The sequence below is a fragment of the Cetorhinus maximus genome, chromosome 4, assembly GCF_964194155.1.
Source record: "Cetorhinus maximus chromosome 4, sCetMax3.hap1.1, whole genome shotgun sequence".
In the NCBI taxonomy this organism is placed as follows: domain Eukaryota; kingdom Metazoa; phylum Chordata; class Chondrichthyes; order Lamniformes; family Cetorhinidae; genus Cetorhinus; species Cetorhinus maximus.
Genome location: NC_135882.1, coordinates 26,988,479 through 27,005,169, shown reverse-complemented (window position 1 = coordinate 27,005,169; position 16,691 = coordinate 26,988,479). Strand labels below are relative to the sequence as shown.

Here is a 16,691-nt window from a genome sequence, read left to right as displayed (position 1 = left end):
GGTTGCAATACAAGGGTAAGGAAGTCTTGCTCCAATGTTCAGAGCTTTGGTGGGATCATACCTAGAGTACTGTATGCAGTTTTAGGGATGAATTTTTAAACCCTGGAGGTGAGCAGATGTGGAATTCCACACATCACTGGCCTGCCTGGCCACTTTCCTGGAGTGGAAGGAGAATGTGCCAGATTTGTTAAATCACGATGCAGTAAGTCATGCACCGCTGAATTAACCAAGGAACTTTAAGGCTTCGGGAATGAGCAGTTTGCTTCATGTAATTGTCATGGACAGTATGGGGATTGAACCCACTACCTTGGCGTTATTAGCACCACGCTCTAACCATCTGAGCCAACCAGCCCCAGGAGAGTGTGCTACTCTTTCGAGTTATCAACAGTCACAGATTGCAACTCTTTTCGAGTACAATCACAGTTCTTGGTTTCCGGGAGTGGGACATGAACCCACAACCCTCTGATTCAAAGGCGAGGGTGCTATGAACTGAGCCACAGCTGACACCCCTGCACACAAGTGGTGAGCAGCTAAATGACCCAATTAAAGGTCTACTAATCCCTATTAATGAGGCTGTCTGGGTTTTTCCAGTTGACTGTCACATTCCTGCAAGTGGGAGGGGCCAGTTTAGCTGCCTAAGGCAGCCTTCTAGCAGCAAACCAGGGTGCTCTGTGCCCCAGGTTGGCTTTGAAGATCTCCCTGCCCGCCTAAGGACAGCAGAAGCTGCAGGCTGCTCTGTGGAGGGGCTTTCCCCACTACTGTGCCACATTGAATTTAAAGTTTGAAAATGTTGGAGAGAGGGTGCCTTCATTTTGTGGCACCCTCTCCCTCTCTTACCTGTATTGGCAACTTGTTGCTGCTTTCAAGCTATAATGCCTCTGATTGGCCCTCCAGCTTCAAAAGGCTGCCTATTGTACTTAATTGGATGGCAAGCCCATCCTCTGGCCATTAACTGGCTGCTCCAGGGAAAATCACGTACAGTGATTGTTTCCCACACCGCGCAGGCTTCTGTCTCCCATTTGAGCCTGACGTCAGGGTTTAGAAGCCTGGATGGAAAATCCTGTCCCTAGTCTTCATATGTAAGGAAGGATATACTTGTGTGCAACGAGGGTTCACTAGATTGATTCCTGAGATCAGCGGGTTGTCTAATGACGTATGGTAGAATGGGCCTAAACTCTCTGGAATGATTTACCCTATGAGAGGGTAGATGCTGGAAGGCTGTTTCCTCTGGCTGGAGAGTTTGGTACTAGCAGGCATGATCTCAGGATAAGTGAACAGCCATTTGGGCTAAGATGAGGAAGAATTTCTTCACTTACATGGTTGTGAAACTTTGGAATTGTCTACCCCAGGAGCTGCGGATGTTCAGTCATTGAGTATAAGCAAAGGTTGAGCTCGATAGATTTTTGGATTCTAGTCAAGGGAACCAAAGGATACATGGACCAGTTGGAAAAGTGGAATTGAAATTGAAGATCAGATATGGCTTTGGGGCCATATGATCTACACTTGCTTCTATTTCTTGTATATTTATGATCTTATGTAAGATGGGGTTGAACTTAAATGTGTGGAATTACTGTGTATCGTTGATCCAATTGAAAACTCCTTGTAATATAATTAGTGTAATGAAAAGAATTCTTCTATATTATTCAAACTAGATGCATAAGTGAATGATTTACAATATCAAGGATAGTTATTACTTTAATTGGTCTCAACTGTGTCAGTATAAATAAGTATTTCAATTGGTCTGTTTAGTTGATCCAACACTAGTTATTCCAACATGCTTAAATCTATTTATGAAGACTTGGATAGATGGATCTGGGCTTCACATGGTCTTTTGGGAGAGTAAGTGTAATAAAGATGAATGTTTTCCAAAACTACTTCTGACAAAGCAAATCTGCAGACTGCTATATAAAGTTATGTTTCTGAGGATGTATTGCTGTACAAAATGACACTTGGGGAAAAAAGAAACAACATTTTACTGATGTGGAGAGATAAGTCTCTTAGTGTAGAACAGTGAAACTTTTCAGAACCGTAGACTTAAATTTGCATTCCCCAGCTTGCTTTTTCATATTCCCTGAATTGAAGAATTATAATATCCTACTGGCATTCAATGTGTTCTCGAGGCCTCCACATCACTTCCACTAAAGCTGCAGGAGACGATTGGGAGAACCGTGGAAATTTTCCACCAGTGTATTTTTGTACTGTGCTGTATTTATACTACATTGCAGTTATATGCCTGGGGATCATTCTATTGGGGTTCCATTTACAGGCTCTTGCTCAATGGAAATGTGGTAATTTTGCTGACCAGGGTTGTGTGCTTGATTCGCAGTGCATCTGGTTTTCTAGTATTAAAATGAAGGACTTAAGATCAGGAATGTTAAGATGTAGAAGGCTCTGACTACAGGCATATACTTATGTTATTTGCAATGGAGCCATTTCAAGATACCCTCTGTAATTGATGTCAGTAAAGTGCCCCAGGATTCTCCATGTTAATGGAAAAGTTGATGATCATAAAATTCTATTGGGCTTCACTTGGCCTCCCCTCTCCAATTTCAACTAAATCTGCTTTCTGAGTGATCATAGAATCATACAGCATTGTTAGAGGCCATTGTGCCCATTGCGTCTGTGACAGCTCTTTGAAAAAGCCATCCAATTAGTCCCAGTCTTTCCTTGTTGCCTTGAAATACTTCATTTTAGGTATATATCCAACTCCTCTTAAAAGTTACTCTTAAATCTACTTCCTCCATCTTTTCAGGCAGTATGTTTCAAATCTTAACAACTTGCTGCATAAAAAATAATTCTTCTCGTCCCACTTATGGTTCCTTTGCCAGTTATCTTAAATCTGTGTCCTCTGGTCACGAGCCCTCCTGCCAGTTGAAACAGTTTTTCCTATTTATTTCTATCAAAACCACGCAGAATTTTGAACATCCCAATTAAATTGTCCTTTAACAATTCAAACTCTAAAGAAAATAATCCCATCTTTTTTAGTCAATCCCTTCTGAGAGGAAATTGTGGGATTTTGGGGCCGATGTTTTGAACAAAGGGATACCCATTAGGATTCTTGTCTCTTTTTAAAATGTGGGAGCAGTTCAAGCACAAAAATAAATGTATAAATGATCTATATCTGCCTGCCAGTCTATCTGATAATTATACCAATATTCTAATATTGGAGGTGTAGAGATGTACTACTGAGATGCTTCTTTAGTTAAACAATGAACTTTATTTACAGAGCTTTAGGATTAGCTGCCTGCTTCTAGCAAGGCTACAAAACACTCCCCTATGAGATTCCCCATGCTTGGTTTTGATTGGCTGTTCTGACCACATCCTTTCTCAGTAAGGCTGGCCTTAAAGCAACAATCGCCACATCCCTCCCCCTTTAATTCCTTGCACATTCCTTACACAAATTACTTTATACAGGTGAATAGAAAACAATATCAAAAATCTTAGAAACAATCACACTTGCACTTTGTCATGAATTCAGATTATACACTTATATATATATAGGCCCAGCAGTTACAAATCAAGTTTTGAGGGGGTTTTCTGTTTTGGGTAGAGCGGCATAATTCTATAGCGTGAGGCTCTCCTACAGGATTGACACTAACAGGAACTGCGATAATGGGTACCTCTTTTGGCACAGGCAATTCATTACTATTTGATTGAACGGAGACATCAGTTAAGTCTATAACAGGTCAATTAGGTACTTTGATGCTTACGGCTTCGATAACATTCCTTGGTGGCAACAATGACTGTGGAAGCGTCTCCCTGATCCTCAGGTGATCCAAATGTTTACGAATGAGCCAGCCTTCCATGTCTACTTGGTATGAAGGGGGTCTGTTCTCACAGCCAATAATCCCTGGGATCCAATTTGGACCCCTACCGAAGTTTCTTACATATACAGCTTCATCTACCATAAGTTTCCGGGCTCTACAATGCAAATCGTGATTACCTTGGTTCTTCTCTACGCTCCCTGGTGAATTTGGAAATACGAGGCTCAGTCTCATTCTGAGATGACGTTTCATAAGCAGTTCTGCTGGTGGAACTCCCGTTGTTACAAGCAGAGTGATAGGTTTAGGTCCTTACAATAGCTACTGAGAAGTTAGAAGGGGTTTTAATTCTTCTAACTTTTCCTGAGTAACTAACTATTGGTATAACCCCGGCGGAACCATCCAAAGTTTGTGATTTAAACCCCATTTATGGATGGTTCCCAGTGCATTGCAATTGTGCCAAGGAAGTGTGCACTTCTTGGCAACTGCTGTGCAAACCCTTACCTGGGTACATCCCAGAGGGATTCCCCGGCACATCTTTGGGGTACCCCCAAATCCGATGCTGGGGAGCTCAGAAGTTATGGGCCATTGTGCCTAGGAATGGACTCACGTAGTCTATATGGATCTGCACCCTTGGTCGGTCCATTCCTAAGGGTGTAGGGGGGCTGTGGCTGGCAACTTTTGCTGTAGTTGGCACCATTGAAAGTGCTTGACTAGCTTCTTGATATCTGCATCTGTACCAGGCCACCACACATAACTCCTGCCAAGCATTTTCATCTTAGAAATGCCAGAATGAGTGCTGTGTAATTCGGTTAGGAGCAGTTCTCTGCCTGGTACAGGAATGACTACTCTTGCTCCCCAGAGTATGATGCCATCCTGACATTCAATTCGTATTTGGGGGTAAAAAATGGTTTAATTCCCTCGGAGACTGGCTCATTTAACCACCCTGTAAGTATCTGGTCTCTCACTTTGGACGGAAGCAGATCTCGATTGGTCCTGTTCCTGATCTGCTTCGCACAGACGGGCGATGTGTTTGAGAAATTCAATGCAAGGACGATTTCTTGGGGTGCAGGAGTGCACATGATGCTTTCTTGCAAGGGTAGGCAGCTAAAAGCATCCGAGTTCACTATGTGTATCCCAGGTCAGTGCTTGAAAGTGTATTCGGACAGAATTAATGCCCATCTCTGAATTCTCGCCGAGGCTATCAGCAGGATAGCTTTGTCTTCTTTGAAAAGGTCCAAAAGCAGTTTATGATCGGAGACGATGGTAAAGTGCCTGTCATGTAGGTACTGGTGGAATTTTCTAACTACAAAGACTATTGACAGTCCTTCCTTCTCGATCTGCAAATAACCTTTTTTGGCCAATGAGAGGGTTCTTGATCCATAGCCTTATTGGCCTCCCAGAGCTGTGGTCCATTTCATGGGACAACATTGCACCAATGCTATGTAGAGAGGTGTCGCAGGTCAATATCAATTCTTCAGATGGGTCAAAATCACTAACAAGGTTAAGGAGTGCAGCAGTTGTTTTACTCTGTTAAAGGCTTCCTCCTGTGGAGCCTTCCAGGACCAATGATGGTGTTTCTTCAGCAGTGTGTGCAGGGGGGCCAATACAGTCGACAAGTTGGGTAAAATTTTCCCTTACTCGTTTACCATCCCTAAATATGATTTGAGTTTAGTGATATTTGTGGGGGAAGGCACCTCCTTTATTACCTTAGCCTTTTCTTCCATGGGGTGTAATCCTTATGCATCTACACTTTGCCCCAGATAGGTAACCTCGGTGGCTTGAAAAGTGCATTTCTTCCTTTTTAGCAAACTCTCGCTCTTTTTAATACCTCCTCTAAATTTGCTAAATGCTCGGCCTCTGTCAATCCAGTTATGAGGTCATCATCAAGCTATGCTACAACCCGTGGCAGACTCTCCATTGTCGTTTGATGTATTTCACATGCCGAAGACACAACAAAAGGGAGGCGCATATACTGGAATAGGCCTTTGTGTGTTTATGGTGACATATCCCTGCAATGTGTTATCTAACTCGAGTTGCTGGTACGCATGGCTCATTTCCAACTTAGTGTAGGATTGGCCTCCTGCCAGCTTTGTGTACAAGTCTTTAATCCTTGGGATTGGATATTTATTCAACTTGGCGGCCTGATTAACTGTTAGTTTATAATCGCCACAAATGCAGACGGTCTTATCCGGTTTCAGTACGGGGACGATAGGTACTGCCCATTCCAAAAATTGAGCCAGCTGTATGATGCCTAGTTCCTCCAGCCTATTTAACTCAACATCCACATTTTCTCTTAAATAATATGGTATCAGTCTTTCCTTAAAAAATCAGGCAGTTGCCTCTGGATCAATATAAATCTTGGCTTGCAAGCCTTTGATTTTTCCTAATTCATTGTGAAAGACGCTGTTGTTTTTTTTACCATATCTAGCAGTCCTCCTGCCCGCACTTGAAAAATCTTGGACCAATTTAACTTGATTTCTTTTAGCCAATCATGGCCCAGAAGGCTTGGTTCCTCCCAGTCACTATTATTACAAGGAGCTGGGCTGACTGCTGCCCATAGTTCACAGGTATCATGGCAATGCCTTTTACTGGTATTGTTTCTCCCGTGTAAGTCTTCAACTGGGCAGAAGTTCTCTCCAGGCTCAAGGGTTGGGTACCTTCTCTCAGGTACTGAAATGTGTGCTCACCCATCACTGTATAACTAGAGGCTTCCTGTTCACGTGGAGTGTGACAGTAATAAGGTCTGCCTTGACTGCTTTAAGATTAAAAAGAGAGTGAATGTCAGAATTAGTTACTTTAGGCTCTTTCATGTTATGCACCTCTGACATCTTTGCTGGCTGCTTACTTGGCAGTCTGGACTTAGCTCTGCACTGCTTTATCAAATGTCCTCTTTTGCAACAGCGATAGCACTCGGCTTCCTTAAATCTACACGTTTCAGGAGTGTGGTTACCCCTACTTCGCTAACATTTCAACTTCAGGATCACTGTCTGATTGCCTCCGGTACACTTCTCTCATTTCCATGTGATTGGGACTGATTCCCGCTTCGCAGTTACCTTAGCAGTTTTGGTGCCGTCCCTGGCCACAGGTTCCCGCCCTAACAGGTAAACGGTGCCATTTAGCAAGCTCTGTAGCTCCTGCGAATCTTTTTCAGCACCTTCCATGGCCTGCGCTATCTCCATTGCTTGTTTAAAAGTTATGGCAACTTCTGCAAGCAATCGATGATGAATGGCTTCATTGCCACAAACTAACTGATCCCCTAGCATGTTGTTTAAGGTCACTCCAAAATCACAATGCTCTGACAATTGCTTCAACTTAGCAAATAAGTCACGATCGATTTGCCCTCACTCATGTATTAAATTTGAATATTTGCATAATGACCAATGATTTGGGCTGACAATGGCCCTTCACTAAATCCATGAGCTCACTGAATGATTTAGAGTCGGCCTTATCTGGGGCTGTGAGACTGCGAATAAGGTTGTAGGTTTGACTTCCATAGACACTCAAGAGAATTGCTTTATGCTTTGCCTCCTCCCCTATTTCATTGGCCTGGAAATAAAACCTGAGGCGTCGATGTATTAACTCCAGTCCTCTGTGGAGGAGTCAAATGGGTTGATCCTCTCGAAGTGAGGCATCCTGGTGAGTATATATATTTTTTTCTTTCTTTCCTTCTTTAAAACGAGATACTCACAGTTGTAGGGTGAGAAGCAGAACCAGGGTCATTTATCCTCGTTGCCAGATATAGAAATATACCACTGAGAGGCTTCTTTAGTTGAACAATGAACTTTATTCACAGAGCTGTTGGATTAGCTGCCTGCTTCCACCAAGGTTACAATAAATTCCCCTATGAGATTCCCCATGCTTGGTTTTGATTGGCTGTTCTGACCACATGACCCTTACTTAGTAAGGCTGGCCTTAAAGCAATGATCCCCACAGGAGGTTTCACTGCACATTGATTAAGAAGAAATAATGGAGGAGGAGTTTTCAACTCTTTGGGCTGAATTTTGCAACTAAGCCCCAGGTTCCACTGTCTGGATTGGAACAGAAACTACTATCTCTTGGGTAGGGATTGGCTGGCTGCAAATGATTTCCCAGCAGTCAGGCACTTAAGAGTTGCCTGGTGTGGAGGTGGAGGCAGGCAGAGAGGTGGCAAAGGCACCATGAGGTCATGCCGTGGCAGGCACTGGTGCCATTTTTAAAGGGATGTCAGCACTTAGTATCATGAGGATAACTAAGACATCTGCAGAAGGAACGGGAATCTGCAGAGACAATGGTGGAAGGAAGACACTGGTAGACCCCACGGTTCAGCGATGCCTCCCTGCAGGCTCTCCAGTAGGCTGCAAGGGTAAAGTGGGAGGTTCTCTTGCTCAGGGACAGGAGAAGGGGACTGGTCTGACTGAACAAGCATGCCTGGACAGAGTTTGCAGTGGAGGTTAGCAGCCACACCCAGAACCTGGTTCCAGAGCTGCAATCATGTCAATGACTTTATTTGTTCTACCAAGCATACTGAAAAACTCCACCGAATCAATCTAAGCACCTCAATTCTTTCGTCAGAAGAACAATGGCTTGCTCGATGGCTGCTTGGATTGCATTATGGCAGGTATTGTACCTCCCTGTATCTGTGCATGGGTTCTTCATTTAATAGAGGTATTCAAAGATATGAATAATTTTGCTACAGCAAATGAAAAGAAATTGTCTCTATGGGCACCAGGGTCAGTAACCAGAGGTTACAGATTTAACATAATTTGTAAATGAACCAATGCTGAGATGTTATGATCTGCATTGCACTGCCTGAAAGCAAATTTAACATTAACTTTCAAAAGGAAATTGGTTAAACCCATAAAAGGAAACATTTGGAGTGCTATGGGAAAAGAACAGGGTAGTAAACTAATTTGAAAGCTCTTCCAAGGATCCAGCATATGCACGATGGGCCAAATGGCCTCCTGTCTTGCATCACTCTGTCATTATATGTACAAATTTCTGTAAAACTGTGAATACAGTGAATAACTGACCATTTCCTTTGTTCAGAATGGCCACCTGGCTGCAATTGCAAGCTCCAATGCATTACAGTTCACTTTTCCTCTGCCAGTTGCTTGTATCTCTCTGCAAATTAGATTTCTATTGCAATAGCTCCTGATCATGATGGATGCCAGAGTTTGTTTTCTCTGACCAATTCTACAACTCTCATTATATTTCAAGAAGGTATGTGAAATCATGGAGGCAATCATAAGAGATAATATCAAAACTCTTAAAATATAATTTTGCTTTAACAGCATTATCTACAACTGACTCAAATTGTATGTCCTCACAACGTTTGCTATTAACAGCTGAAAGCATTTTCAATGAAGGAAACATTAGCTCACTATCTCATGTTATGTAGAATCATAGGATCATAGAATGGTTACAGGGCAGAAGGAGGCCATTTGGCCTATCTTGTCCATGCCAGCTCTCTGTAAGAGTTGTTCAGCTAGTCCCACTCCTCTGCCTTTTCCCCATAGCCCAGCAATTTTTTTCTCTTCAGATAATTATTCAATTCCCTTTCCCTGGTAATGAGCAATATTATGTATGTTAGCAAAGTTAAAGAAACTAGCTTACACGACTAAAGAAAAGTGATAGCCCTGCATCTCATCATAAAAATTTGAAAGATTTCATTGGCTTGTTCCACTCAGCATGAATGTTAATCTCTTCTAGGGGAGCAGTCACTGCTGGGATTGTCCATATGTCTAGGCAGCATGCCTGCACTTATCTGGTAGTCAGCTTTTTGTACTCGTGCCTCTTTAGACTGGAAGAAATATTGATGCAGGCATGTCTTGCAGCGCTTATCATTTGGTGCCACACAGAGAAATAAAAAGTTTGAACCACCTGTCTCAGATTTCCTTTTAACACATTAAGAAAACATCAGTCTTACACAAAAGCTAAGCTGCTATAACTATCATTTGCTAATTCAGCTTTAATCCTTCAGGTAGCCATAAGCCTCAAGGTTTATGGTACATGCTTCATGGTCCACCTCTATCAAACCGTAACCCTTTGGAAAACTCATTGGTACACACAAAGTGCGGCCAGTCCCCCTTCACTGGCTACTGATGTTTGACTTTGCAGCCCTAACACTCCTGCTGCATTATGGGTGCTGCAGCTAGAAAGCTATGCATATGAGCTGATCCCTTAATACACAGCAAGGTCAGCTTATTTGTACGTAGGAGCACAATCAGTAATAGCACTCACGGTACTGATTGTGAGGCATTTTAGCAATCCCTCAGTGCCAAAGCCGCATATATGGATAGTCAGACCCATGGAACCTTTAATCCACCAAGAGTCAGTGGGGTTAATTTTATGAATGCGTGCCCGGCATTGATGGCTGGGAATAAATATTGGAGATTTAAGTGCATGCTCTCCGTGGTCTCTCATCCAGTATAGATGGAAAATGGTGCAGGACACACATTCAACTTGTTTTTTTGCCCTTCTGGTGGATGAAGTTTCACACTGGTGAGTGCATGTTCGTTAACTTTAAGCACACCTCTTCAGGAATGGGGAGGAAAATAATTGACGATTTTTAAAAAAGTAACACAGTAAAATATTTTAGAAGTCAAACTGAGACAACATAACCTACATATATGATGTGCCTACAAGTATTGTTTTAAATAATCTATGACCGTGTTCTAATTAATGGACTCAATAATCATTCAACAGTCTCGGGGCGGGATTTTCCGTCCCCGCCCTCCACCAAGATCGTCCGGTCAGCCCAAGGAAGTCAGCAGTAGAAATCGGATCACTCCAAATTGGAGACAGTGCAGCAAGAGTATCCAGGACCTCAGGAGGGCTGGAAAAGTGAGTAGCATGACACTTTCAGGTACCACACTCTGACTTTCCCTGCATAGCACTCGACAGAACCCTGCAGCTCCACTCATTCCTCTCTCTCCAGGCACCCCTTCATATCCCCATCTGAGCAGCCAACAGTCACTCTCATCCTTAGCCTATTTCTCTCTTGCGCCCAGGACTCACAGTCATCCTCCACAAATGAGGTCCTTCCCTCCTCTCCGTACAATCCATTACTAACACTCAACTCTCTTCTTTCTCTTTTTGCAGAAGAGAGCACACAACCTTTGGGAAAGGCAGAACCTCAGAGGATTGGCCCTCAAGTACAGGCACCTGAACAACCCGACAATATGTAGTCACCTGGCCCACTGAGAAGGAGACCTTGTTCCAACGAGCTGAAAATGTCAGCAACGAGCTGCTGTGGAAACCTGAGGCTCCTGAGGGAATGGTGCTCACATACATACATCGAGAGAGATCTGATCCTTTGCTTGTTGACACTGCTGGGGTTCTCATCTCCTTGGTGCTGAATCTTTGTGTCCTTCCACTCTGTCCAGTGGGAAGATATGTGGCTGAGAAGAGGGCAGCTGGGCAAGGGGAATAAAAGAAAACCTGACTTGGAAATATTGTGATGCACTTTTAAATCTGTAAATTTCTCTCAGCAACTTGATTGGCCTCAGACAATATTTGCTTACAGGAATCAGATTATTTGGCTATAAAAAGACAGCTTACGTAAAGCTTCACTTCAGTAGTAGAATCATACATTGTGTACTACGTGGTATAAAACTCTGTCCTAGTAGAAGTCAATTCTTAGACCAAGAGTAATTCCATGAGAGATTTACAACACCATAAAAGTAAAATGATGGTATAGCCTCAATGCACAAAGGTTTGATAGGTTGATCAATTGATCTATTTAATTGCCTATCTATTTCGCTATCTTTTTCTATCTGTCTCTCTGTCTATCAAGCTGCTGTCAATCTTTACTGTGTTTGTTAACATGTTCTGTAAATAGGGATTAACAGCTTATTCCTTGCTTGGCTGCTTCAACTCATGTCCACATATCCATGAGAAATCCATGTTGATTGACTTGTCAGAAATTATATGAACATCTTTGCTTTGTTTCTGGGTGACTCTTCAATAACAAAGAGATTGACGTGTGCTTCCCCCTAGTGCTGAGTGATCTCAAGCTCACAAAAGGGCATTTAGCATTTCTACCCATCAAATGTCAAATCATTGAAGAAGTAGGGTCAGTATTAATTGACCTGGGGCACATACGGCCCGAAGAACTAGCTGTGCTGCAATCAAGCATGTAGACCAGCAATATTGTGAATATCATGTCTATTTACTCTGACAGCATGAAACATAAAACAACCACTGCAATTGTCATCTACAAATCATTGACCTCATCATGCATGTTAGAGCCATTGGCATTGTTTTATAAGGTAAGATTTAGGACATGCTTGCCTGCCACTCAAAAAGACAAACAACAGTGCAGAAAAAGTAACTTTTCAGTAGCAAATAAGTTCTATTTTCATAGATTAAGTGTTTTGATACCTAATGTGGTTTTGTTTCCAGGATGTAATTTTTGACTTAAAATGTTTATTAATTGGGTGTGAAAGAGTATTTAGCAACCTGAAACTTCCGATATGGGGAGTGGCGAATGATTTAACTTAAGTCGCTGTTGTGCCTTGGGACCCTGAGGAAGTCCTGACATGCACACATGCACAGTACTTACGCAGGAAGTTTAAACTTCCAATTGCATGTTTTATCTTGCCCGGACTGCGGCACAATTCCCGACAATAGCAGGATCAGATGACCAGAACCACAGAGGCTTGGGCTTTTTGCCCGATATCACTCTGGTTTTTGCACAGATTTACTTAAGAGCTTTTCCTAGCAGACATAAAGTCTGTTCTGGAGCGCAGCTCAAAGTAAATCAGCCGGAGTGTCAAAGCGCTCCAGCACCCACGGCAACCTCCACAGAGCTCACAACCCACTCCTGGCAGCATTCACATAGCCCCCACCCCCCCGCAATCCTCACCCCTCCCAGCAGTGTTTACACCCACATTGACAATGTTCATAACTCCCCACTGATAATTCACATCACCCTCCTGACAATATCCACCACCCCTTGACAATGCTCACCCCCTCTTGACAATGTTCACCCTCTCCCAACAATGCTTACACCTATCCTGACAATGCTCACACCCCCCTCCAAAAAGGTACACCCACTCCTGACAACATTCACCCAACTATGTTCACCTCCGCAGTCCTGCTGTAACATGCCATTAAGGGATAGCAGCATGCCATCACTAGAAAGGAAGTGTGTCATGTGACCCAGCCTCAGTTTCACTTTGGCCTGTGAGCAGAACACAGCAGACACAGCCCTGCAGCTGATGTGTTCAGGCTTTCTTTCCATGTGTATATGTTCTCGTGTGTTTAGTCTAAATAAATGAATCCACAATATGTTTACACAATCCCTTATGAGTTATTGGTGCCTTTATATCATTATAAAAACATGGCATGGTGTTCAGCAGTGGTAAAACACGTGACAACAAGATTAAGCATAAAATGGTGAACAGCCTTAGATTGTGCTACATAGCATGAGATGACCATTGAAATTTTGGTCAGGCCGCGACAAGTTTGCAGCGATGGAGAGTGTTGAAACTGCAGCATAGTGACTGCTCAGAAAAGCTATGAAGACACAATGCAGAAAGGGCTCAAATAAAGAGCAGGTAAGCAGAGAGATTGCTTGTGGTGAGATTGCATTACATAGCCTGTCAGTTCCATGAGTGGGACAGCCTATCAAGAGAATCAGCACCGGGTTAGCTCACTTGGGGAAGGCAAGTGACCAGAGTGTGCGCCAGATCAATAGTGAGCAAGAGAGAGTCAAATAACAAAAAAACAAAGCCATCATAAAAATTGGGCCAGAGAAGGGTGCTTCGGGAGTTGCTAATGATAAATTGAATAAAATGAGGCAGAAGGGCAAAGTCATATTGTCAAAATGTGCACAAAATTCCCCAGTTTGAATTGGGATGCAGCTGACCTACTATCTGAATTCAAAATGTTTAAATAACATACAGAGCTATGGTTTCTTGATTCAGGTGTGCCTGAACAAGCAGGCAAGCCATAAAAATTCATTTGGCAATTGGGAGAATGAAGATCTACACAGGCTGAATATGCCAGGATTAACAGAAGAAGAGCTAAAGGATCCACCAAAAATACGGACTACATTATATGGAAGACAGTTCAGAATCAAGTAAAACTCCCGTATTCATCGACTAGAGTTCATGTCATTTGGACAACAGCCTACAGAATCCATAGACCGCTTCATCAGCAGATGCAGAGAAAGGTTTGTACTGTGATTATTCAAATGCAGAGCGAGCAGACAGAATTGTTGAGTTAGTGATAGTGTCCACTCCCATGAAAGTGTTCCCGAAAGATCTGTTAAACAAGCCCAAAATGTATAGCATCAAAAAGCTAGTCAAGGATGGACCTAAGTACAATGCGATCCTCACAGGTGGATGAAGCTTACAGGTCCTACGTACCACCCCAATTATTGAAGCACTTACTAGAATACCCAAACCAAGCAAGACCTGCGGAAGGTGTGACCTTCTGCATGCACTCAGGAAATGTCCAGCTTTCCATCAATTCTGCAAGCACATGCTAAAAAGGGCCATTGGCAGTGGCAGTGCACTAGAGCAAAGGCTAATGTAGCTACAAACAGCCATGCACCAATCCAAACAGACCGTACCCAATGGGTACGATCAGGCAATAAGAATGACTGTCCAGTATCCTGTGAAAAAACATATATATGAGGTGAATGATAAAACCAGAAAATGACGATGATGTGCATGACGAGACAACGAGCAATGAACACATGTTTCACACCATCAATCTCTTGGAAAACATAGAGGCCGCCACAACATCTGATGTTTTTTCCAAGGTTCAAATTATATGTCCTAAGAAAGTTGGTAACTACTTGTTATTGGCCAAGATTGACACAGAGGCAAATGCCAACATACCACCACTGCAAACTCTAAAAGTCTTGTATCCACAGACATGGAAGGCAACTTTCAGCATACAATGGTTCACTAATTCCACGTGTGGGATCCATAGTCCTGAAGTACAAGTACATACAATTATCCTGGGTGCCACAGATGTTCTACATCATGGAGACTAAAGGCTTTGTCGGTCTACCAGCATGCTGTGACCTTACAAAAATGACAATCCATGGAATCAGTCAGACCTCATATGGCGGATCAACCTCAGAAACTGCTTGTATCACTTCAGTTCATGACCTAACATTGAAATATCCAGAACGTTTCAACAAAGTTGACAGTTTCAAGAGAGCTGCAACATTACACGTGCAGGAGAATGCAAGTCCATCAACTGATCTGGTACATTTTGCGCAACTCAAATGCCAGCTGTTACAAGAAGAAATGGCAAAAGATTCTACATGACCAAAATGGTAGAAACCCATCATCAAAGGATGGCCTGATTCAATCAAGCATGTCCACAAACATGTGAGACTATTTTGGTCTTATCGGGATGAGCTAGACATCTCCTGGGGAGGCATTTTTAAAGGCAAGCAGGTCATCATACCTGAATCTTTGCAACCTGATATCATGAACAACTTCATTATTTACACATGGGCATAGATCAACAAGAAGACTCGCAAGAGAGACAGTCTTTTGGCTGGGTATCAAAAATGATATTGAAGTCGTCTTCAAGAAGTGCGAGGCATGTCAAGAGCATATCCCAAGCCAGCCCAAAGAACCATTCATTCTACATGAAGTTTCTACCCATCCTTGGTCCAAAGTCATATCCAACCTCTTTCACGTCCACGGCACTGACATCATCGTCATTGCCGGCTACTTTACCAAAAAGCCAACAATTGCACAATGTGTCAACCATAACTGTCACACAAACTCTAAGTGCTATTTTCAGTTTATTTGGTGTGCCGAGAGAGATCATTATGGATAACTATAAGCAATTTATTGGTAAGCCATTTCAGGGTGTGTGTGAGAAGTGGAATATTGATCACACTACTTCTCCTCCCCACTATCCTAGATCTAATGGCCTAGTTGAATGAGTATTTCACACAATGAAATCCCTAATTCACAAATGTAGACAGCCCAAGCAAGATCTACACATTGCAATGTTACATCTGAGAGTGACACCTTTAATTACAACTATTCCATCACTGGCAGAACTCATGTTCAGCAGAAAAGTATGTTTCAATTTACCTATGCTTCCTCAGTCAACTCTATCAAAAACTAGAGAGAAAATTTTAAAACTGCAAGAGAAGATGACCAACATGCAGAATAAAAATGTGGGTACAGAATTGCAAAGTTTAGTGTTGGGACATCCAGGATCTCACAGAACATGGCTTCCAGACAAGGTGACAAGGATGTTTTTGAACGAAGGTCCCATAAAGTCATTACATACAAAGGTGAGTCATAACCAGGGGCAAATCAAATCTGTTTCAGCTCCCCAACCACCGTACAGTCCTATTGCATCTCAGACAATATCCCAAATGCAACCAGGAACAACATCCAAGAACGACAATCCCACAGATCACTGGGAGCAATTAAAGAAACCTCCAGACAGGGTATCATTACAAGGTCTGGGTGACCCAGTAGATTACCTCTACACTTTAGAGACTCATAGAATCACCAGTCCAATACACTTATGTAATGGTAACTAGATATGAACATGTATTGTGAACAGTTATGCTCCTTTGGAAGGGGGGAAAGCATCTTTAAAAAGAAAGGGGAATGTTGTAATATGCCTTTATGGGATAGCAGCATGCCATCAGCAGAAGGGAAGTGTGTAATGTGATCAGTCTCAGTTTCACTTAAGTCTGTGAGCAGCGCACAACAGACACAGTCCTGCTGCTGATGTCTTCAAGTTTTCTATCAATGTATATTTGTTCCCACATGCCTAGATTAAATAAATGAATCCACAACATGGTTACACAGTCCTTTATGAGTGATTAGTCCCCCATCCCCAACATGTTCACCTTCCCGACAATGCTCGCCCTCTCCTGACAATATTCTCTCCCTTAACAATGTTTGCCCCCTACTGGCAATGTTAACCTCTCAACCCGAATCACCTTCC

At 42.7% G+C, this 16,691-nt stretch overlaps 1 non-coding gene across 1 annotated transcript; it reads right to left on the bottom strand.

The window, feature by feature from the left end:
- Window positions 1-278: 278 nt before the first annotated feature.
- trnai-aau (transfer RNA isoleucine (anticodon AAU)) lies at window positions 279-352 on the bottom strand. The gene has a single exon. It is a non-coding gene; the product is annotated as a tRNA-Ile (tRNA).
- Between the last annotated feature and the right edge of the window lie 16,339 nt (window positions 353-16,691).